Raw genomic sequence first — 24,341 nt, forward strand, 5'->3', positions numbered from 1 at the left:
GTCTCTATTAGACTTTTCCTCTGATTGTTCCTCTCCTGGTTTTGGCTACAAATACTGATGTAGAATACTGAACGTGGCCTTACGTTTCGGATGCAGGTTTTGCGTAGTGGACTCGATACCATGGCGCTGTTACTTTCCTGTGTTTAGGAAACTATTTCTAATGTTGAAAGTAAAGCCTCAATGGCCTCTACCAGGAGGTAGAACCTTGGCCTCTTATAACTAGGAGAGAATTTTGAATCAATTTTTGTTACAAAGGAATGTAACAAATAGGATATTTTGGAGGGGTGTGAACACTTCTGCACCTTACATAGATCAGTTATTTAGTTTCAATTATTCTATTAAATATAAGAAAACCTGAACTGTATAAATAAATCAACTTTTTTTTTCATACATGAATTATAGGATTTGCCCATGCGAGGTTGGCGGCATCAGGGCCGTGAGTGAGGGTTACACGGGAAGATGAGGGTTACACGGGAAGATGGGGATTTACAGAAGAGAAGAGCAGGAAAGCGTTTACTTGGTCAAATCATTACAAATCTGAACCACAATTTCCTTTGGCTCCGAGAAAGAGACTTAGGCTGTGTGCACACGCTGCGGATTCTGCTGCGGTGTACAGTACCATAATATCCTATGGGAATACAAAACCGCAGTGCAGACGGTGCAGATTTTTCCGTGCGGTTTTGAAACCGCAGAAAGAATTGACATGTCAATTCTTTCTGCGGATTCCCCTGTGGTTTGCCATCTCCTCCATTGAGGAGATGAAAAACCGCAGGGCAAAACCGCAGAGCAATCCGCAGGTAAAACCGCAGAACAATCCGCAGAGCAATCCGCAGGTAAAACCGCAGGGCAAAACCGCAGAGCAATCCGCAGGTAAAACCGCAGAACAATCCGCAGGGCAAAACCGCAGGTAAAACCGCACCCCAATCCGCAGCGTGTGCACATGGCCTTATTATTTGTGAGAGCAAACAGCAATTCCCATCCTGACCAGTAATTACTCACACAGAAATGAGTGATGCCTGGAGGGCACAAATCAGGGGGAGCCTGGGTACACAAAGCTGTGTGTGATCACAGCCGCTGACCGCTAGATGGCAGCATTGGAGAGCACAAAAGACAGTCAGTGACTAAAGACAGCAGCTCCTCAAAGGCTTCAGCCATAACCTGCGCCTCCACTGGGAGACATTGTGTCCACACACAACAGTCAGATGTACAGGTGAGTGGTGAACAGGTACAAGGCGCCTCAGCTGCCGAGCATCTCTCTAGTGTCCCACCATTATCATGTAGGACCATCACATGGGCTGCAGAAATGTGAGTGCAGCTCTGTTTGAGTTTGGAGTATAAAATACAATTGTAATCAACATATATCTAGTAAAAAAGCTGCAGAGTTTCCATCAGTACCCGGAGAATGTGAGAGTTCAGGATCTTCAGCTTAATAAAACATGATCAACTATAATCCAATTATCAGATAAACCTCCCAATCCCAGGTCCATTTGTCATCGGACAGGGTTTTGGGAAGGCCATATCTTGTGGTGTGAGGTTTTTTTTTAATCCCAGGTTCAGAAAGGACCATATCTAGTAGTGCTCAACACAGAATATGAGATCTGGAGTATAGAATAGTGAGTGCAGCTCTGGAGTATAATGCAGGATGTAACTCAGGATCAGTAATGTAATGTATGTACACAGTGACTGCACCAGCAGAATAGTGAGTGCAGCTCTGGAGTATAATACAGGATGTAACTCAGGATCAGTAATGTAATGTATGTACACAGTGACTGCACCAGCAGAATAGTGAGTGCAGCTCTGGAGTATAATACAGGATGTAACTCAGGATCAGTAATGTAATGTATGTACACAGTGACTGCACCAGCAGAATAGTGAGTGCAGCTCTGGAGTATAATACAGGATGTAACTCAGGATCAGTAATGTAATGTATGTACACAGTGACTGCACCAGCAGAATAGTGAGTGCAGCTCTGGAGTATAATACAGGATGTAACTCAGGATCAGTAATGTAATGTATGTACACAGTGACTGCACCAGCAGAATAGTGAGTGCAGCTCTGGAGTATAATACAGGATGTAACTCAGGATCAGTAATGTAATGTATGTACACAGTGACTGCACCAGCAGAATAGTGAGTGCAGCTCTGGAGGATAATACAGGATGTAACTCAGGATCAGTAATGTAATGTATGTACACAGTGACTGCACCAGCAGAATAGTGAGTGCAGCTCTGGAGTATAATGCAGGATGTAACTCAGGATCAGTAATGTAATGTATGTACACAGTGACTGCACCAGCAGAATAGTGAGTGCAGCTCTGGAGTATAATGCAGGATGTAACTCAGGATCAGTAATGTAATGTATGTACACAGTGACTGCACCAGCAGAATAGTGAGTGCAGCTCTGGAGTATAATGCAGGATGTAACTCAGGATCAGTAATGTAATGTATGTACACAGTGACTGCACCAGCAGAATAGTGAGTGCAGCTCTGGAGTATAATACAGGATGTAACTCAGGATCAGTAATGTAATGTATGTACACAGTGACTGCACCAGCAGAATAGTGAGTGCAGCTCTGGAGTATAATACAGGATGTAACTCAGGATCAGTAATGTAATGTATGTACACAGTGACTGCACCAGCAGAATAGTGAGTGCAGCTCTGGAGTATAATACAGGATGTAACTCAGGATCAGTAATGTAATGTATGTACACAGTGACTGCACCAGCAGAATAGTGAGTGCAGCTCTGGAGTATAATACAGGATGTAACTCAGGATCAGTAATGTAATGTATGTACACAGTGACTGCACCAGCAGAATAGTGAGTGCAGCTCTGGAGTATAATACAGGATGTAACTCAGGATCAGTAATGTATGTACACAGTGACTGCACCAGCAGTATAGTGAGTGCAGCTCTGGGGTATAATACAGGATGTAACTCAGGATCAGTAATGTATGTACACAGTGACTGCACCAGCAGAATAGTGAGTGCAGCTCTGGAGTATAATACAGGATGTAACTCAGGATCAGTAATGTAATGTATGTACACAGTGACTGCACCAGCAGTATAGTGAGTGCAGCTCTGGGGTGTAATACAGGATGTAACTCAGGATCAGTAATGTAATGTCTGTACACAGCGACTGCACCAGCAGAATAGTGAGTGCAGCTCTGGAGTATAATGCAGGATGTAACTCAGGATCAGTAATGTAATGTATGTACACAGTGACTGCACCAGCAGAATAGTGAGTGCAGCTCTGCAGTATAATGCAGGATGTAACTCAGGATCAGTAATGTAATGTATGTACACAGTGACTGGACCAGCAGAATAGTGAGTGCAGCTCTGGAATATAATGCAGGATGTAACTCAGGATCAGTAATGTAATGTATGTACACAGTGACTGCACCAGCAGTATAGTGAGTGCAGCTCTGGGGTATAATACAGGATGTAACTCAGGATCAGTAATGTAATGTATGTACACAGTGACTGCACCAGCAGAATAGTGAGTGCAGCTCTGGAGTATAATACAGGATGTAACTCAGGATCAGTAATGTAATGTATGTACACAGTGACTGCACCAGCAGAATAGTGAGTGCAGCTCTGGAGTATAATACAGGATGTAACTCAGGATCAGTAATGTAATGTATGTACACAGTGACTGCACCAGCAGAATAGTGAGTGCAGCTCTGGAGTATAATACAGGATGTAACTCAGGATCAGTAATGTAATGTATGTACACAGTGACTGCACCAGCAGAATAGTGAGTGCAGCTCTGGAGTATAATACAGGATGTAACTCAGGATCAGTAATGTAATGTATGTACACAGTGACTGCACCAGCAGAATAGTGAGTGCAGCTCTGGAGTATAATACAGGATGTAACTCAGGATCAGTAATGTAATGTATGTACACAGTGACTGCACCAGCAGAATAGTGAGTGCAGCTCTGGAGTATAATACAGGATGTAACTCAGGATCAGTAATGTATGTACACAGTGACTGCACCAGCAGTATAGTGAGTGCAGCTCTGGGGTATAATACAGGATGTAACTCAGGATCAGTAATGTATGTACACAGTGACTGCACCAGCAGAATAGTGAGTGCAGCTCTGGAGTATAATACAGGATGTAACTCAGGATCAGTAATGTAATGTATGTACACAGTGACTGCACCAGCAGTATAGTGAGTGCAGCTCTGGGGTGTAATACAGGATGTAACTCAGGATCAGTAATGTAATGTCTGTACACAGCGACTGCACCAGCAGAATAGTGAGTGCAGCTCTGGAGTATAATGCAGGATGTAACTCAGGATCAGTAATGTAATGTATGTACACAGTGACTGCACCAGCAGAATAGTGAGTGCAGCTCTGCAGTATAATGCAGGATGTAACTCAGGATCAGTAATGTAATGTATGTACACAGTGACTGGACCAGCAGAATAGTGAGTGCAGCTCTGGAATATAATGCAGGATGTAACTCAGGATCAGTAATGTAATGTATGTACACAGTGACTGCACCAGCAGTATAGTGAGTGCAGCTCTGGGGTATAATACAGGATGTAACTCAGGATCAGTAATGTATGTACACAGTGACTGCACCAGCAGAATAGTGAGTGCAGCTCTGGGGTATAATACAGGATGTAACTCAGGATCAGTAATGTAATGTATGTACACAGTGACTGGACCAGCAGAATAGTGAGTGCAGCTCTGGAGTATAATGCAGGATGTAACTCAGGATCAGTAATGTAATGTATGTACACAGTGACTGCACCAGCAGAATAGTGAGTGCAGCTCTGGGGTATAATACAGGATGTAACTCAGGATCAGTAATGTAATGTATGTACACAGTGACTGCACCAGCAGAATAGTGAGTGCAGCTCTGGAGCATAATACTGGATGTAACTCAGGATCAGTAATGTAATGTATGTACACAGTGACTGCACCAGCAGAATAGTGAGTGCAGCTCTGGAGTATAACACAGGCTGTAACTCAGGATCAGTAATGTAATGTGTGTACACAGTGACTGCACCAGCAGAATAGTGAGTGCAGCTCTGGAGTATAATACAGGCTGTAACTCAGGATCAGTAATGTAATGTATGTACACAGTGACTGCACAAGCATAATAGTGAGTGCAGCTCTGGGGTATAATACAGGAGGTAACTCAGGATCAGTAATGTAATGTATGTACACAGTGACTGCACCAGCAGAATAGTGAGTGCAGCTCTGGAGCATAATACTGGATGTAACTCAGGATCAGTAATGTAATGTATGTACACAGTGACTGCACCAGCAGAATAGTGAGTGCAGCTCTGGAGCATAATACTGGATGTAACTCAGGATCAGTAATGTAATGTATGTACACAGTGACTGCACCAGCAGAATAGTGAGTGCAGCTCTGGGGTATAATACAGGGTGTAACTCAGGATCAGTAATGTAATGTATGTACACAGTGACTGCACCAGCAGAATAGTGAGTGCAGCTCTGGGGTAAAATACAGGATGTAACTCAGGATCAGTAATGTAATGTATGTACACAGTGACTGCACCAGCAGAATAGTGAGTGCAGCTCTGGGGTATAATACAGGATGTAACTCAGGATCAGTAATGTAATGTATGTACACAGTGACTGCACCAGCAGAATAGTGAGTGCAGCTCTGGGGTATAATACAGGATGTAACTCAGGATCAGTAATGTAATGTATGTACACAGTGACTGCACCAGCAGAATAGTGAGTGCAGCTCTGGGGTATAATACAGGATGTAACTCAGGATCAGTAATGTAATGTATGTACACAGTGACTGCACCAGCAGAATAGTGAGTGCAGCTCTGGGGTATAATACAGGATGTAACTCAGGATCAGTAATGTAATGTATGTACACAGTGACTGCACCAGCAGAATAGTGAGTGCAGCTCTGGGGTATAATACAGGATGTAACTCAGGATCAGTAATGTAATGTATGTACACAGTGACTGCACCAGCAGAATAGTGAGTGCAGCTCTGGAGTATAGTACAGGGTGTAACTCAGGGTCAGCTGTATACGGAGATGGCTTCTATATGTGACGTTGAATGGAGTCATATATGATATATGGTCATGTGATGGCCGTTGGGTGCTTTTTCGGTCTGGGTCCTCTCTTTGGTCCAGGTGTACTCCTTACAGACACCGCTATTATGTCTGTGCATCTCCTGTACATACAAGCCTCTGCTGATTTCATGGTGTTGCTGACAGCGGGTTTTCAGGAGGTGCTGAGATCCCTGCCGCCCTGAGCTTACAACCTGTACTCCACATTCTGCTTTTGCTTTGAACTGACACCCATTTCTTCAATGTTCCGTGAAGAATTCCACAAGGAACGAATCTTTTGTCTTAAGTTTCATGGTGATTAATGATGTCTCTGCAGGATAATGAGACACAAGACATCACAGGACTGGGGCCCTGCCTGCCATTAACCCTGAGTCTCTACTGAATCTATCAGTCTATAGGTGTCACTATAGGGGTACAGAGGTTGCAGTGTTCTGGGTTTTGGTAGCCTGTGCTTGCCCCTCCCATTTGCCACATAAGAGATTCCATTACTAACATGGTTCTTAGTTCTGGAGGGTGAATCTTTGCCATTAACCCTTTGTCTTTATTCTTCTTGTATACATCACCTCTTCTATGATCTGATTGACACTTGGCGTGTTGGGAGGTGCAATGAGGTTCGTCAGTGCCTGGCGCCTCGTCCTCCTGCTGGGTCCCGGGCAGGAAGCTTCCTCCGGGTGGCACTGGCAGGGGATGATGATGTGATCAGCTGTAGGAGATGCACCTGCCTCTTCTCTCTGGTTCAGTCTGCAGCTATTTCCAGCACAATCACCAGCCCGAGCTGATTCCCTGCTGATTGCACTCATTTATATGTGGGATCAACATGAAACCCCCACGAAAGCAGCTGCAGGACCCCCCCACAATCACTCCAGGACTGAGCGATTAACATCTCACCCCTTTCAAAGTCTTCATACCCCGTGAACTTTTCCATATTTTTAATGTTACAGCCACAATCTTAAATGTATTTTATTGGCATTTTATGTGACACAAAAAGGAAATGATACAAGGTTCTCTTATTATTTTAAAGATATAAATGTGAAAATTGTGAGGTGCATTTTTATTCAGCCCCTTGTAGTCTGATGCCCCTAAATAACATCCTGAGTGACTCCCCCCAGAAGTCACATAATTAGTACATTGTGACCACCTGGGTGTGATTTCTTCTCAGTATAACTACAGCTGTTTGGTGAAGGCCTCAAAGGTTTGTCTGTGAACATTCGGATCAAACAGTATCATGAAAACCAAGGAGCCCACCAGACAGGTCAGGGATAAAGTTGTGGAGAAAAGAAAAGCAGGGTTAGGTTATAAAAAAATAGCCCAAGCTCTGAACATCTCACCGAGCACTGTGCTATCATCATTCAAACATGGAAGGAGTATGGCACAACTGCAATGTACCAAGACATGGCCGTCCACCTAACCTGACATCCCAAGCAAGGAGAGCACTAATCAGAGAAGCAGCCGAGAGGCCCATGGTCACTGGAGGAGCTGCAGAGATACACAGCTCAGGGGGGAGAATCTGTCCACAGGATAGCTATTAGCTGTATACTCCACAAACCCAACCTTTATGGAAGAGTAGCAAGAAGACAGACATTTATGAAAGCCATTAGAAGTCCCATGTAGAGGACACAATGAGCATGTGGAAGAAAAAGCTCTGGTCAGATGAGACCAAAGGAGAACTTTTAGGGCTAAATGCAAAACGCTATGTGGGAGGAAAACTAACACTGCACATCACCCTGAAAACAGCAACCCCACCGTCATGCATGGTGGTGGCAGCATCCTGCTGGAGGGAGGCTTTTCTTCAGAAGGGGCAGAAAAGATGGTCAGTGATGATGGGAAGATGGATGGAGCGAAATACAGGGCAATCCTGGAGGAAAAAATGTTTGAGCCTGCAAAAGACGAGATTGAGGTGTAGGTTCACTGTCCAGCAGGACAACATCCTGACAGAGCTACAATGGGGGGGTTAGATCACAGCATATTCCTGGTGTGACACAGTCACCATCCAGACCCAAATCCCAGAGATTCTGTGACAAGACTGAAAAATTGCTGATCAAAGACATCTCCATCCAATCTCACTGAGCGAAAGCGAGGGGGCAAAGAAGAAGGGGTAAAATGTCACCTCTGGATGTGCAAAGCTGGAGAGACAGACCCCAAAAGATTGCAGAGAAAGGTGGGAGAGACAGACCCCAAATAACTGCAGAGAAAGGTAGGAGTGACAGACCCCAAAGACTGCAGAGAAAGGTGGGAGAGATAGACTGCAGCAGAGAGAGGTGGAGAGACAGACTCCAAAAGACTGCAGCAGAGAGAGGTGGAGAGACAGACTCCAAAAGACTGCAGCAGAGAGAGGTGGAGAGACAGACTCCAAAAGACTGCAGCAGAGAGAGGTGGAGAGACAGACTCCAAAAGACTGCAGCAGAGAGAGGTGGAGAGACAGACTCCAAAAGACTGCAGCAGAGAGAGGTGGAGAGACAGACTCCAAAAGACTGCAGCAGAGAGAGGTGGAGAGACAGACTCCAAAAGACTGCAGCAGAGAGAGGTGGAGAGACAGACTCCAAAAGACTGCAGCAGAGAGAGGTGGAGAGGCAGACTCCAAAAGACTGCAGCAGAGAGAGGTGGAGAGACAGACTCCAAAAGACTGCAGCAGAGAGGTGGAGAGACAGACTCCAAAAGACTGCAGCAGAGAGAGGTGGAGAGACAGACTCCAAAAGACTGCAGCAGAGAGAGGTGGAGAGACAGACTCCAAAAGACTGCAGCAGAGAGAGGTGGAGAGACAGACTCCAAAAGACTGCAGAGAAAGGTGGAAGAGACAGACCCCAAAAGACTGCAGAGAAAGGTGGAGAGACAGACCCCAAAAGACTGCAGAGAAAGGTGGAGAGACAGACCCCAAAAGACTGCAGAGAAAGGTGGAGAGACAGACCCCAAAAGACTGCAGAGAAAGGTGGGAGAGACAGACCCCAAAAGACTGTAGAGAAAGGTGGAGAGACAGACCCCAAAAGACTGCAGAGAAAGGTGGGAGAGACAGACCCTAAAAGACTGCAGAGAAAGGTGGAGAGACAGGCCTTTAAAGACTGCAGAGAAAGGTGGAAGAGACAGACCCCAAAAGACTGCAGAGAAAGGTGGAGAGACAGACCCCAAAAGACTGCAGAGAAAGGTGGAGAGACAGGCCCTTAAAGACTGCAGAGAAAGGTGGAGAGACAGACCCCAAAAGACTGCAAAGAAAGGTGGGAGAGACAGACCCCAAAAGACTGCAGAGAAAGGTGGGAGAGACAGACCCCTAAAGACTGCAGAGAAAGGTGGAGAGAGACCCCAAAAGACTACAGAGAAAGGTGGGAGAGACAGACCCCAAAAGACTGCAGAGAAAGGTGGAGAGACAGACACCAAAAGACTGCAGAGAAAGGTGGAGAGACAGACACCAAAAGACTGCAGAGAAAGGTGGTCCTACAAAATACTGGCTCAGGGGGGCTGAATAGAAATGCCATTCACATTGTTCAGAATAATGCTTGTAACATATTTAGTAAACATCGTATCATTTCTTTACATGTCACAGACACTTGTTACTTTGTGTTTGTGTCATAGAAAATCTAAATAAAATACATGTAAGTTTGTGGTGTAATGTGGAGAAAGTCACGGGGTGTGAAGACTTTTTCAAGACGATGTAGATCTAGAGAAAAAGCAAATAATGAAATCTATAGACAGAGGCGTTTCTGTATTATCCTGTACCCCAGTATCTATACGTCCCGGACACATGTCGTCCAGGCTTGGTTTCACATTTCTTATCTGCCTTCATTCTTGCCTCGATCACAAATCCTGAAAAACTTACCGTAATTCAGACAGAACCCTGACGGCGCCATCGAGTATAAGGAGGCAAAAGGAGCCCAACGTCTGGAACTTTGGAATCCGGCTGCTACTTCTTCCTCATCTCTTATGTGTCGGTCATCAGCGCATCAGACTGGGCATAAAAGAAGAGCGTCACCAGAAAAGATGTCAGCAGACTTGGCGCTCCATTTGCCTCATTATACTCGAGTTTTGCAGAGTTTTACAAAACTCGAGTATAATGAGGCAAATGGAGCGCCAAGTCTGCTGACATCTTTTCTGGTGACGCTCTTCTTTTATGCCCAGTCTGATGCGCTGATGACCGACACATAAGAGATGAGGAAGAAGTAGCAGCCGGATTCCAAAGTTGGAGGTGCTAGTGGCCCCCTTACCTCTCGGGCCCCTGTGCACAGGTTGCACCAATGGTATGTCCACCCCTGACCCCATTAACACAGCGATTGCAGCTGTCTCATCATCTAATGCTTCCAGTAGATTCTTTCCCATCAGATGAATGCTGCGGGGGGGGTTCAAGTTACTTTGGCTGTTGTGAAATATTCATGCTGCCCCCAATATTTGGGACCCCCAGGACACAGGAGACTACAGAGTTACTGGGGGGGGGACAATACCAAACCTTTATTAGAAGAAGACAATGGGGCTGAGCACCTGAAGCAGCTCATTACCACTTCAAACAATGGGAGCAGTGGAGCATTCTCTCATAATTACAGGACTTTGCCGTAGGAGCGCCGCTCTATTTCTACTTTGATGATGCAGCTACAATCTGGGGAACAGTCCCGGTCTAAAGAAATGATCACAGAAATGCAAAAAAAATCTTAATCATGACAATGACGACAAATGGCTTGTGCCTCTATATCACACCCCATGTTATATCACATTTATAAGCTTCACCTTGTGACACTTGGCTATCTAAAGTGTACTTGTTGGGCATGCAGCTCTGGGTAAGATAATACTCTTAGTAGCAAGAAGAAGCAGCATGGGGGACATTGTACAACGGTATAAAGCAGTGTATCTGTGCATTCAGCTCTGGGAGGAGTTAAAGCACTTACCAGAAGCAGCAGCATGGAGGACGTTATATTATAATATTGAGTAGTATAAATGTGAATCTATATCTGGGTGGAATTAAAATACTTACTACAAATATAAACAAATACAGACTCTGGGGATTGGGATCCAGGGTCAAGAAGTGTAAGTGAGAATCATGATAAAGCCACTTCTTTATTAATTATTATTGATAAATTAAGGTAATGTTTTTTTTTTTTACCATCAATAATAATAAAGAATTGTTTTTATCATGATTCTCGCTTACACTTCTTGAATCTGGATCCCAATCCAGAGTCTGCATTTGTTTGCTGTATGAACTGTGACCTTTACGTATAAGGTCTTTGGTCTAATATGTTTTCTAACTTTCTAGAAGCAGCAGCATGGAGGACATCATACTGTAATATTGAGAGGTGAGGGATATGGTTGTTTCTTATTTTTGTATTTTTACGGGGGACATGGGCTTCAATGGATTTTAGGCATAAAGATGAGTATTACAGTGTTCTTTATTTTTTAAATAAATGAGTTAAAAAGGGTGTTGAGTTTGATTTCAAATAAAGGATTTTATTCTTGCTGTGTCTTTATTTCACAGCTTACTCTGGGTTTGATGTCAGCAGCCAGTGCAAAGCTGACAGCAACCCCAAACAAACCTATTACCCCACTTACCACCACCACAGAGCAAGTGGGAAGAGTGAGGCTAAGCATCAGATTTGGAGCATCTTATGGATGCGCCTTTTCTGGGGCGGCTGAGGGCTGATGGTGGTAGCCTGGGGGGGGCAATATCTCTGACCCATTGCCAGGATATTAATATCAGCCCACAGCTGTCTGTTTAGCCTTTGCTGGTTTGAATTTTTAGGGGGACCCTATGTAATTTTTTTTCTGGGGTCTTCTGTAAATTCTCCAGTAACCCTTTGCTGGTTATGAAAATGATGCGGGAACCCACACCATTTTTTAATTCTTTATTTTACACATTAGGGACACAGAGGATGCTGAATACAACTCCCATCATTATCGCCTGGTGGTGCTGATCTCAGCACAAGTAGGAGACAATGATGAGAGTTGCCTTCAGCAGTCGGCACCTAGGATCAGAGTGAACTGTACGGTGCCTTCCCAGGCGCCGGGTCACGCTGATGACACACAGATGTTATCCATTTGTCATCGGAGTGCACTTGTGTAGCACGCATTTTGTCTGTGCTGCTGGTAAAATACTGACATATCTGCGGGTTTCTCTGGCCGCAGCAACCTATGCTTGACCACAGAGGTGGCGGGCATCACCTATGAAGAGATGACAAATCACAGAGGGATGGGGAAGGGGGCATTTTGTTGCCTCATCTGTGGGCACCAAGGAATTTTAAATCCTTCTGCTACTAAGAGGAGCATCAGATTCGGCGCTCGGGTCTGATCTAACGGTGCAGACTGCAGCATTTATTGAACATTCGCTGGATCATAGAATCATAGAATCGTAGAGTTGGAAGGGACCTCCTGGGCCATCTGCTCAAAGCAGGATTCGCTAAATCATCCCAGTCAGATGTCTGTCCAGCCTCTGTTTGAAGACTTCCATTGAAGGAGAACTCACCACTTCTCGTGGCAGCTTGTTCCACTCATTGATCACTCTAACTGTCAAAAAGTTTTTTCTAATATCTAATCTGTGTCTCCTCCCATTCAGTTTCATCCCATTGCTTCTAGTCTTTCCTTGTGCAAATGAGAATAATTCTAAAGACATACTGATAGGGAATTTAGATTGTGAGCCCCATCGGGGACAGTGATGAAAATGTGTGCAAACTGTAAAGCGCTGCGGAATATGTTAGCGCTATATAAAAATAAAGATTATTATAAAAAAAAGTTAATCCTTCTACAATGTGACAGCCCTTTAGATATTTGTAGACAGCTATTAAGTCTCCTCTCAGTCTTCTCTTTTGCAAACTAAACAATCCCAAATCCTGCAACCTATCCTCATAAGACAGGGTTTGCAGACCGGTCACCATTCTGGTTGCTCTTTTCTGAACTTGCTCCAGTTTGTTGATGCCTTTTTTTAAAATGTGGTGCCCAAAACTGGACACAATATTCCAGATGAGGTCTGACCAAAGAGGAGTAGAGGGAAATAATGACTTCACGTGATCTAGACTGTATGCTTCTGTTAATACATCCTAGAATTGCATTTGCCTTTTGCTGCTGCATCACACTGTTGACTCATATTCAGTCTGTGATCTGTTAGTATACCCAAGTCTTTTTCACATGTGCTGTTGCTTAGGCCTATTCCTCCCATTCTGTATATGCTTTTTTCATTTTTATTGCCCAGATGTAGTACTTTGCATTTTTCCCTGTTAAAAACCATTCTGTTAGTTGCTGCCCACTGCTCCAGTTTATTTATATCTTTTTGAATCCTCTCTCTCTCTTCTCTAGTATTAGCTATCCCTCCTAGCTTTGTGTCATCAGCAAATTTAATCAGTTTACCCTCAATGGATACATTGTTGCTTATGATGAATCCCCTCCATTCCAAGGTAACAGCAGCGGCAGGAGGGGGTCAGGGGTCAGGTAAATTAATCGAGGCGCTCTCACTTGGTGATGACTCCGCGATTAATCAGGACCCCTATTGTATAAATCACAGCAGATGGTAGATGCAGGCGAAGACTCATGGGAGACGACTCTGTTATCACCTTCCCAGGAGAACGTTCTGACAAGACATTCCGGATAGTGACGGAGCGCCACTTCTAATGGGCTCTGCCACTTGGTCATGTCTTAACCCATTTCCGTGCAGGAAGACCCCATATCGCATTACTTCGCTCCATTTTTCACTGGGCTCCTTTTCTGTTTTTTCCCCAAATTTAAAGGAAGTTCTGATCCTATAAACCGCTCTGCAGAATCCTAAATCAGCTGCCCAAACTTGAGGGGCCGCCGCATGGAAATGAACGTAAAAGTCGCTATGAGTAATGGCCACCACCATCGTCTCAGATCAGGAAAACGGAATCCTTGCATTGAAGCGTCGTGGGCTCAAATCTTGTAATCAAGAGACAGAGTCCATCTTGTAGAAAGATTTGTGCCGTTGACAGGTCAGGATGATGACAAATGTCTGAACATCGGGTCTGAAGCGTGTCATTGTGTCACACGTAGAAACATGTAGCACCTATGTGTGACCCTGCCCTGTCTCAACAGCATAAGCAGCGAGTTACAGTTTTAGGCCATGCTCACACCAAACTTTTAAAGGAGTTTTTTTTTGGGGGAGGATCAGCTCCAAAATCTTCAAAAACACTTGGAAAACTTTTTAAAGTCCTTTTTATGGAAAATTCTTGTTGTTCATATGATTTTTTTTTACCTGAGAGCATTTGGGTTATTCTCATACAAATTTTTTACATAGATTTTGGTGATTGAAAAATCCACATCTAAAAGTTGCTACTAACAGACACATGGTTTTTGAGGTAATGTTTTGGAGATCACACATATTATGCTGTTTTTTTTTAATTCAGTTTTCAGCATTTTTAATGATAATATGAGATGTAGCAATGGAGTTTCCCCCCCCCCAATATATTTACACTACAAAAACTATGCATCAAAAAGTGTCGTAAAAACTGCAAAAGTGCATGGAAAATGCTGGACAGAATGGATATGAAACTTTTCCTAAGACGTGTTTAAAAAAAAAATGCAGAAGCAAATATGTGCATTCTGTACATCCAATCAGATACTGAATGAAAATTCACTGCTCTTAAACTCAAAAAGACCTGGAAACAGTGCAAAAAGTTGGTGTAATGTGATGATACACTGTGTACTAATACCTCTACTGATAGGTAGCCATAGATTAGGCACTTACCTGTAAGTAGATGCTGGATGATAATACTGCGTTCTGCTAGCGGGCAAAGAGCCGCGGTGTGACACCGAGGAGTAGGTTTCCACCGAGCTGGTGGCTGCTGAATTTTTATTCAGTATCTGATTGGTCGTACTTTGTCTAACAGGTCCTGCACACTACCTGTTCTCACTTGCAGCTACTCTAGCGGTTTCTGGTGGAGCGCCAGTGTGAATTCTATATTGTTTTTTGCTTTCTGTACATGCAAGAAAATAAACTCTTCCAAGACTTCTCAAAATCACTTCTGGAAAAAAAGAAACTACCCAGAACATCCCCCAAAAAAGAGCATTTACTGAAGTGGTTTCTGTATAGAAAACTCATTTTTGAACGCTTCAGAAGGCTCAGTGAGAGCACAGCCTTATAATTTTGTGAAAATGTATCACAATGCGATGCAGGAGCCTGAAGGAGCAGAGATGTTCATCCTCCAGATGATTGCTGACACCATTTTTCTTGTTGCTGATGCACATGACGTTTGCTGCATAATAACATATTGCATCCAATGCCTAGAAATCCTTGTCCTCACCCTCAGACCATTTAGGGTGTGTGCACACGCTGCGGACTGTGCTGCGGATCCACAGCGGTTTTGGCCATGCGGATCTGCAGCAGTTTCTTCTGCAGTGTACAGTACCATTATTCCTTATGGGAAATGGAAACCGCAGTGCAGATGCTGCAGAATTTTCCGTGCGGATTTTCTGCGGTTTCTAAACCGCAGAAAGAATTGACATGTCCATTCTTTCTGTGGATTCCGCTGCGGTTTACCATCTTCTCCATTGTGGAGGTGGAGATGGTAAAACCACAGGATAATCCGCAGATAAACTGCAGGTCTTTTGACCCGCGGATTTTGAAAATCCACGCGGATCAATCCGCAGCAGATTCCGCAGCGCGTGCACTCAACCAGGAAGCCCTCATGGTCCCGTCATATTAGAAGAATGGCGCTTAGCGATCATTCAATAAGACGTAACATACTGAGCGTAAGGTGCTAGTGTCTACCCAAACATCAGAGGCGTCTGCATGACATGGGGCTATAAACTGACGTCCAGTTACCGATGTCCACTGACCTCACTCCACCACTATCTGAATATGAGTCAACAGTGTGATGCAGCAGCAAAAAAGGCAAATGCAATTCTAGGATGTATTAACAGAAGCATACAGTCTAGATCACGTGAAGTCATTATTTCCCTCTACTCCTCTTTGGTCAGACCTCATCTGGAATATTGTGTCCAGTTTTGGGCACCACATTTTAAAAAAGACATCAACAAACTGGAGCAAGTTCAGAAAAGAGCGACCAGAATGGTGACCGGTCTGCAAACCCTGTCTTATGAGGAAAGGTTGCAGGATTTGGGAATGTTTAGTTTGCAGAAGAGAAGACTGAGAGGAGACTTAATAGCTGTCTACAAATATCTAAAGGGCTGTCACATTGTAGAAGGATCAACTTTATTCTCATTTGCACAAGGAAAGACTAGAAGCAATGGGATGAAACTGAATGGGAGGAGACACAGATTAGATATTAGAAAAAACTTTTTGACAGTTAGAGTGATCAATGAGTGGAACAAGCTGCCACGAGAAGTGGTGAGCTCTCCTTCAATGGAAGTCTTCAGATTTTTTTTTGTCCGGCACCAATACAGATTTTGGGGTTAATTCAGTGTCTGGAGGATCCGCCGGCCAAAAAAACGTTGCAAGCTCTGTTTAGAAATCTTTGAGGATGATGACGGACACTAACATTGTGGCGGATCCTCAAAAAAACGGATGCAACGGACGACAATCAGTCAGGATCCGCCAATAATGAAAGTCAATGGGGAAAAAAAACGGATCCGCAAAGAAAAATGGCGGATCCGTTTTTTTTCAAAATTGGCGCATCTTGACTGTCAAAAACGGAAGTGTGAAAGAGGCCTTACACGACGTGTCACCTACAGGATCCGCTGCTGTACAAGTTATGATGCAGAAATAAATCTTCTACAACGTGGAGATCACTCTCATTGATTTCCTCCCTGACTGCGATCACCAGAGAGTCGCTCCTCCATTATTTATGGCGCGTGGAATATTATCCAAGTTGTTCTGCAGGAATAATCCATCTGCCCGCTGCAGCGCGGCTGGAAGGTCTGCACAATGATTTGTGGGGGGGGGGGATCTGTCGATATCGGCTCGTCCCTGACTGGCCCTCAACCAAAAAAAGTGCATTTCCCCAAATGAGATTTTCTAACATTTATTCAGGCGGTGGAGCGGCGGCACATGGCTGAAATCCTCCGCCCGCCACAAACTAACGAACATCTGCTGATGGTTCCTGAGGGGTCAAGGACTTATGTGACGGGAATAGGACGCAAAAATGTCAGCAGAATGCAAAAGTTTCTGTGTGAATGGCAATATAACGAGGCAAATGGAATTCTGGATTATTACATAGAACTATAGGGGGGAGGGGGCTTGTGTTACATGGGACTGCCACGCCATATGACATTTGTTATAAAGTGCTGACAGGGGCTCGTAGTATTATTACTTGTATTATGCATGCTGTGTTGTCTGTGGTGTTACATAGGACTGCAGGTAACATCACTACATTATATGTGCTCAGAGAGGTATCACTGTTACATGGGGTGTTACATAGGACTGCAGGTGACATCTACTACATTATATGTGCTCAGAGAGGTATCACTGTTACATGGGGTGTTACATAGGACTACAGGTGACATCTACTACATTATATGTGCTCAGAGAGGTATCACTGTTATATGGGGTGTTACATAGGACTGCAGGTGTCTTCTACTACATTATATGTACTCAGAGAGTTATAATTGTGTTATCTGTGGTGTTATGTAGGACTGTAGGTGACATCTACTCATCTACTACATTATATGTGCTCAGAGAGGTATCACTGTGTTATATGGGGTGTTACATAGGACTGCAGGTGACATCTACTACATTGTATGTGCTCAGAGAGGTATCACTGTGTTATATGGGGTGTTACATAGGACTGCAGGTGACATCTACTACATTGTATGTGCTCAGAGAGGTATCACTGTTATATGGGGTGTTACATAGGACTGCAGGTGACATCTACTACATTATCTGTCCTCAGAGAGTTATTACTCTGTTATCTGATGTGTTACATAGGACTGCAGGTGACATCTACTACATTATCTGTCCTCAGAGAGTTATTACTCTGTTATCTGATGTGTTACATAGGACTGCAGGTGACAGCTTACTCTCTATCGCTGCTTCTTCTGTAGTCTGATATTTTCGGTGACTCCTCGCTGTGACTTGTTTGCGTTGTAAACAGGTTATTTTCACGTACAAGTATTAGGCTAATGAATGTTTTGGGGGATTTGCAGAGACCCCAGTGAAGTATTTTTAGACATTTGGAAGAGAATCAGAACTCGGCTCCGTTTTTCCTGAGTCTCCGCAGATCGCAGCAGATGAATGAGACGTTTTTACTCCTGGGAACACGGCGGGTCCTGGGACTTACACTGGAGGCGCTGTTTTCTGTCTATTTAGGGTGTAATTACAATGTGTGATGTCCCAGGCTCCGCGCCATACACCAGCACTGCAGCAGAGTGTGGCACCTTGTCCCCATCCTCCGGGTTCTGTCATAAACTCCAATTTTCGGTGTTTATTTTTATATATTTTGGACACTTTGGTTATGAATCCCATTTTCTGTAATGGCAGAAGATGCACCGATAACACTGCAGGTGCGAGAGATCTGCGCAAAGCATCGTGTCCTGGACTCTCCGGCCTCATTCATCATTGTCTTTGCGCCTTTTTTATGCAGTAATGTGATTTTGTCCCTTATTTGTTATTTAATTTGCATCTTTTTAACATTAACTTTACTTGGTTTTGTATATTTTTTTATTCGTCTGTGATAGCGTGGTTTTCTTTCTTCAAATATTTTAGGCAAATTCATAATTTGTGACTTTTTGGAAATTTTGCTGCATTTTTGTTAAATTGCACACCAGTGCCCTTGTGGAAAACAAAGTGTTTGACTTTATGATTGCATCTTATTTATTTATTAAGTAAGTGCTTTATTTCTTTGTTCATCAGTGTTGGTGTGGTCACATTGTTCATATTTTTTTAGACTAATTCATCACTTTTGCATTTTCCAAATGTATAAAATCTGTTTCATTTTGTTTCCATGTAGTTGAAGTCTCGTGTGCGACATTCTGAAGGAAAATGTAACGTTTTGTGCTAAAAGGCGTAAAAAAGGTAAAAATGAACCAAAGTGCATCTTTGATTTGACGCAACATTTATTTACCCCTGTTTGCCATTTTGAAGATTTTGGCACAAACATGTCAATGAATAACACAAAGTGATAAAAACCAGGCCAACACTGAGAAACAAAAACAACAACAACAAAACAAGAAAAGTGAACTTAAGGAAAGGTGCAAATTAAATAATGAAAACAGTGCAAACATAAAACATATCAGAGCCATTGCAAAGACAACGATACATCAGGGGCCAAAATCCACTTATAACTTACATGGTGCTGTCACAGGGTCCTTCTCTGGTATCACACAATCAACAGAGCAAGCGAAGAGTGAACAATTCCAAGACCTTTATTCAGGCAAAAATACGAAAAGGTCCCTATTCAGTCCACCACACAAAGGATAAGATAGTCCAGAATAAGAATGCAGTCCAGTAACAGGATAAAATGTCCAGGGAAACGAGATTCCAAAACTCTAGCACCAGAGGATAAAATGGGTCCTTCTCTCTGAAATGCAGTCTTTACACCATCCTGTCCACACCGGAACTGACTTGCCCAGCTCCTGTTCTCCCCCGACCCCCTTCCTTGTCCAGGGAAAGTCAAACAAGTTGGGGGCGGTTTCCAGGCCCCCCAGAGGAGAACAAAGGGCCTTAGGGATTAATGCACTACAGGGGGTCATTAAGAGACAGATACAGTGAGGCTGTAGACTTACAATGTAATAAGAAAAACACTATGAAAATAACTGGAATAGAAAAATAGGAATATACAAAAAATGACATCCACATAACATATCACACCATCACAGGTGCATACTAGTCACACGACCTTCCTACACTGTACTATTCTGCATCAATCATGATAATTTTCTATCAAGTAAATACATCAGCAGGACAAATGTCTGTCCTGAAAAATTGCTGCAATAAACCTGACCAGCGCCTCCATATAGTATGAACAGGTGCCTACTGCAATGAATACATAACTTGCAAAAAGGAGGAACGCCGCAGCGCTCTGTAGGGACCAAGACATGGTATGCGCAAACACAAAATCTATCATCATTGCTGAGTAAACTGTAAATTTTTTTTTTTTATATTACTTACAAAAGTGAAGGTTCTTGGCGCATAAACTGGCCAATTCATGTTAGCCCATCAGCCGCGACAATGCATTAGTGCAGATAACGTATCTGTGAGGAGTTCCGCTTGTTTACGCAACACAGGATTGTCCGGATTGGATACAACTTTTGCAAATTACAGGACTATCAGGTCAGTAGTTTTAGGCTCTGGCTATAGAAAGCATGTTTCCTTTCAATGATGGCAAGCAGATATGTTAAAAATGGCGATGGAGTGAAAAACCTAAAGCTGCAGAAGCGTCTGTGATCCTGCAGTCAGGCCTCATAGACATCGATCCCTTTCAGTTATGAACCGGCTCCATTTCTTACTTCTCTGTGTGTTACATGTGATCAGCGGGCAGACACATGCAATGGTGACGTGACTCCATACCGGCCTCAGCCATGTTGGCACGTCCGCGCACGCACAGGATTTTCTCCTTTCTAATAATCAGCACATGTAAGTAGAATTACGATTCTGAATGTTCAGTAATGATTCTCTTGATGCCACTTACGGCTCCAGTGGGTTCAAAGGGAAATGATAACGTGGAGCGTGTTATTGTACGTCCATAAAAAAAAATCCGCAATATGGACGTACGATTAAACTGGATGCATTATTCTTTTAGCATCTGATCAGTTGTTGTATCCGTATTTGCAGTCATTGCCATTTTTTACTACATTGGCGTAAGGGCGCGGTCACACGTTCGGTAATTTGCATCAATATTTGTCAGACCAGGAGCGGTGATAATAATACAGCAGTGGTGACGAGTTTCTATTAGACTTCTCCTCTGATTGTTCCTCTCCTGGTTTTGGCTTATAAATACTGACCAAATACTGACCAAATACTGACCGTGTGAACGTGGCCTCAGTCTAATAGCAAATGGTGGCAATGAATGGAGATATGGAGACAGATGCTGATGTCGCCATGATGATTCTGTGCGAGCAGTCCGACAAATGATTGCCCTGTCACAAGAGGCAGTGATAACAAATGCAATCAGACAATTTAATAAAGGGGCGAGATGATAAAATGACTGGTAACGAGCGTTACATTAACACTGGTAATTTGTGTGATTGATCTAATGAAATTCTCTGTCAGAGACAAAGGTGAGCGCAGTTGGACGCTTTGTGTTGGGCCTTCCTCTGGGTGAGATCTGAGAAGGTTGAACTTGATGGACGCGTGTCCTTATCGTAAAGCCATGTTCACATTACACTAGCGTTGTGCGTGGCGCTCCGCATGAGATTCAGAGGCGCCCTCCAACGTGTCCATCCACTGCAGTCGGGTACATGGAGATGAAGGCTGAACACTTGGAGCCATTTGATCTCCTTTCTGTCTTCTTGCTTTGCAGGACACATACGTGCATCCATCTTCACAGGCCTCCCATGGACAAGGTGACGCTGTTCTTGGAAGACCCCAGCCATGGCTTATTCTTTGTGCAACCTGCATCTAGATATCCCCACTTTGACCCTGAGGACCGTGGCAGCGTATGACCACCCACCTGCCCTGAGTCTTCTGGCGACCGGTCGCGCTCGGGTGCGGCGCAGATGTCATTAACATTCCTTCCCCGACTGATGGCGGCAGAACCATGATCAGGCCTAATGTCAGCTGCCGCTAATTCAATCAACTTATTGAGCTGATGTGTCCCTTTATTACAATTATTGTCAGATCGGGGCTTTCATCCCATCATGGAGAATAAACATCGTTTATCATAGTTTTATAGATTAGCTCCTGACAGGCCGGTGCCTGCTTTGCATAAATGTGCATTAATGGCAGGCAGCGGCACAGACAACAGCGCGCCTCGCGTCTCATTAAACTGTGTCACCGCCGCTTTAAGGAGTGTCTCATCATGGCGGATAATCAGTGAGTGGAACAAAAAAAGAAGGGAAACCAATTTATTGTGTGGATGGTGCGTTTCCTGAGGAGCAGGCCCAGCCGAGTGGAAAAAACTGGACCCCGCAAAGTCACAAAATCCAAATGGGGGCTGGGCGCGAGCGAGAGTAACCCTTCACTGCCTGGAAACCTGCCTGATATCGGCCATCAGATTCTATTTCACCCGTGCGGTTGTTTTCTTGGTCGCCCCATCGTATAATTAGCGATGACCTGGAGACATAGTGCAAGCACTGAACACAGGTTCAAAAAGATGCAACAAAATTTGCCCAAATTGCTCCAATTTTGCGATGAGGTTTTGAGCCGCTTAGTTTCGCTCATGTCTGCGAGCACAATGGGGGTTATTCCACGCAGCCAAAGCATCACACCGAAACGGTGTTCACATGGCGCAGTTCTGGTGCGGCTTTACTGCAGGTTCTCAAAATAATAGCAAAACCTCGAGACGTGATATTGTTTTTATAACATAGTGACTGCAGCATGTGAACACGGCCTAAAACTGTCTTTAATCACAGCTCAAAAGCTGCAGAAATCAAATCCCTTAGGCTGAAGTCACACACAATGTATAAAAATACGGTCCGTATTTTACGGTTGAAATACGCAGAAATGTTCCCTGAACAGTGATCCGTATGTCATCCGTTGGCAATGCTAAGATGCGATTTTGGTGCATGTATGCATCCGTATGACATCAGTATGACATCAGTATGGCATCCGTATGCCGAGATTTTCTCACTGGCTTGCAAAATGGACATATAATGGATCCCAATGACAGATTTTAAAACACAAATGAAAGAATAGATATAGACACATAGAATACATATATATATACAGTATACACATGTCATTGAGACACACACACATATATATATATACAGTACATTGTGAAAGTATTCGGCCCCCTGGAACTTTTCAACCTTTTCCCACATATCATGCTTCAAACATAAAGATACCAAATGTAAATTTTTGGTGAAGAATCAACAACAAGTGGGACACAATGGTGAAGATGATCGAAATTTATTGGTTATTTTAAATTTTTGTGGAAATGCAAAAACGGGGCTTGAAAAGTGGGGCGTCTTTGACTAATAATTAGGGTATGTGTGTAAAAGTTTGGACATGTAGGTGTTAAATTAACGAGTTAATTTGTTGAAAAAAATGCGTGGGCTCCCGCGGTATTTTCACCACCAGAGAGGGAAAGCCAGTGAGTGAGGGCAGACATTAATAGCCTAGAGAGGGACCATTGTTTTTGGCCCCCCCTGGCTAAAAAAAAATCTTCCCCCAGCCATCCCAGAAAAGGCGCATCTATGAGATGTGCCTTTTCTGGCACTTAGCCTCTCTATTCCTATTGCCTTTAGCAGTGGCTCATGGGTTAATAATGGGTTAATGTCACCTTGCTATTGAAAGGTGACATTAAGCCGGGTTAATAATGCAGAGGTGTCAATAAGACTTTGCTGCGCGGCCTGATGTCTAGCTTTTGAAGATCTTTTGGTCTACTTCAGTTTGTCAGGCAGATCCTATTTAAGGGATTTCTTCATTGAGAACAGGTGTGGCAGTAATCAGGCCTGTGGGTGACTAGTGAATGTGACCTCAGCTTCCCAAAGATGTGTTTAATGAAGAGGGCAATCACTTTCTCACGCAGGGCCCTGTAGGTCTGGATTTCTTTTCCCTTAATAATAAAGACCTTCATTTAAAAACTGCATTTTGTGATTACTTGTTGGGTTTTCTTTGTCTAATATTTACATTTGTTTGGTGATCAGAAACATTTAAGTGACAAACATGCGAAAGAATAGGAAATCAGGAAGGGGGCAAACACTTCACATCTGTACCGGGGACATTGTCAGTCCAGCTCTACATAATGTTCCTGGTGCTATTTCTCTTGTCTGTAAAGATCTAGTGTTTAATATACGTATCACATCGGCTTGGATGATTTTAGTACAGTCCTCAGTATCCTGTACACAAACCAATGATATCTGTGACATTGGCTGAAAAGTCCCAGAGCCGTGAGCCAGAACCTATTAGATAAAAAGAACTCCTAGATCACAGTTTTCTGTAAATGTATCATCAGCGATCTCCAATTGCTCCATTAACAGGTTCATGTCCTTCCGGTAAATGTGGTATAGTCAGTGTAACCCCCTGTTGTGAGGATCAGTAGAGAAGGGGTTAATTCCCTGCGCCTATCGCCAGTGATTAGTGAAGGTTTGGATCCTGATGGTCAGGTTGGATCAAGGCGCCGATTTTCCCACTTAATAAATCGACATCTTTTATTATCATTATCACTAATAATACTTGATTGTGTTACTTTGACTTAATTGGCTGGAAATGACACCGAGGAGGTGAAAACAGATTGCAGATGTTGAGAAACAGATGTGAATGTAACGATAATGGGAACATGAATATTTATGTGAAAG

General features: G+C 43.6%; 1 long non-coding RNA gene across 1 annotated transcript in view; it reads left to right on the plus strand.

The window, feature by feature from the left end:
- Positions 1–1,125: 1,125 nt before the first annotated feature.
- LOC141049150 (uncharacterized) overlaps positions 1,126–24,341 on the plus strand; it is a 66,207-nt gene continuing 42,991 nt past the window's right edge. The window contains exons 1-2 of the long non-coding RNA XR_012220264.1: positions 1,126–1,210; positions 18,890–18,954. This is a non-coding gene — a long non-coding RNA (uncharacterized lncRNA). The remainder of the gene's footprint in view (positions 1,211–18,889; positions 18,955–24,341) is intronic.

Source organism: Dendrobates tinctorius, unplaced genomic scaffold (genome assembly GCF_039654945.1).
Source record: "Dendrobates tinctorius isolate UK_male_01 unplaced genomic scaffold, ASM3965494v1 ptg000143l, whole genome shotgun sequence".
Classification (NCBI taxonomy): domain Eukaryota; kingdom Metazoa; phylum Chordata; class Amphibia; order Anura; family Dendrobatidae; genus Dendrobates; species Dendrobates tinctorius.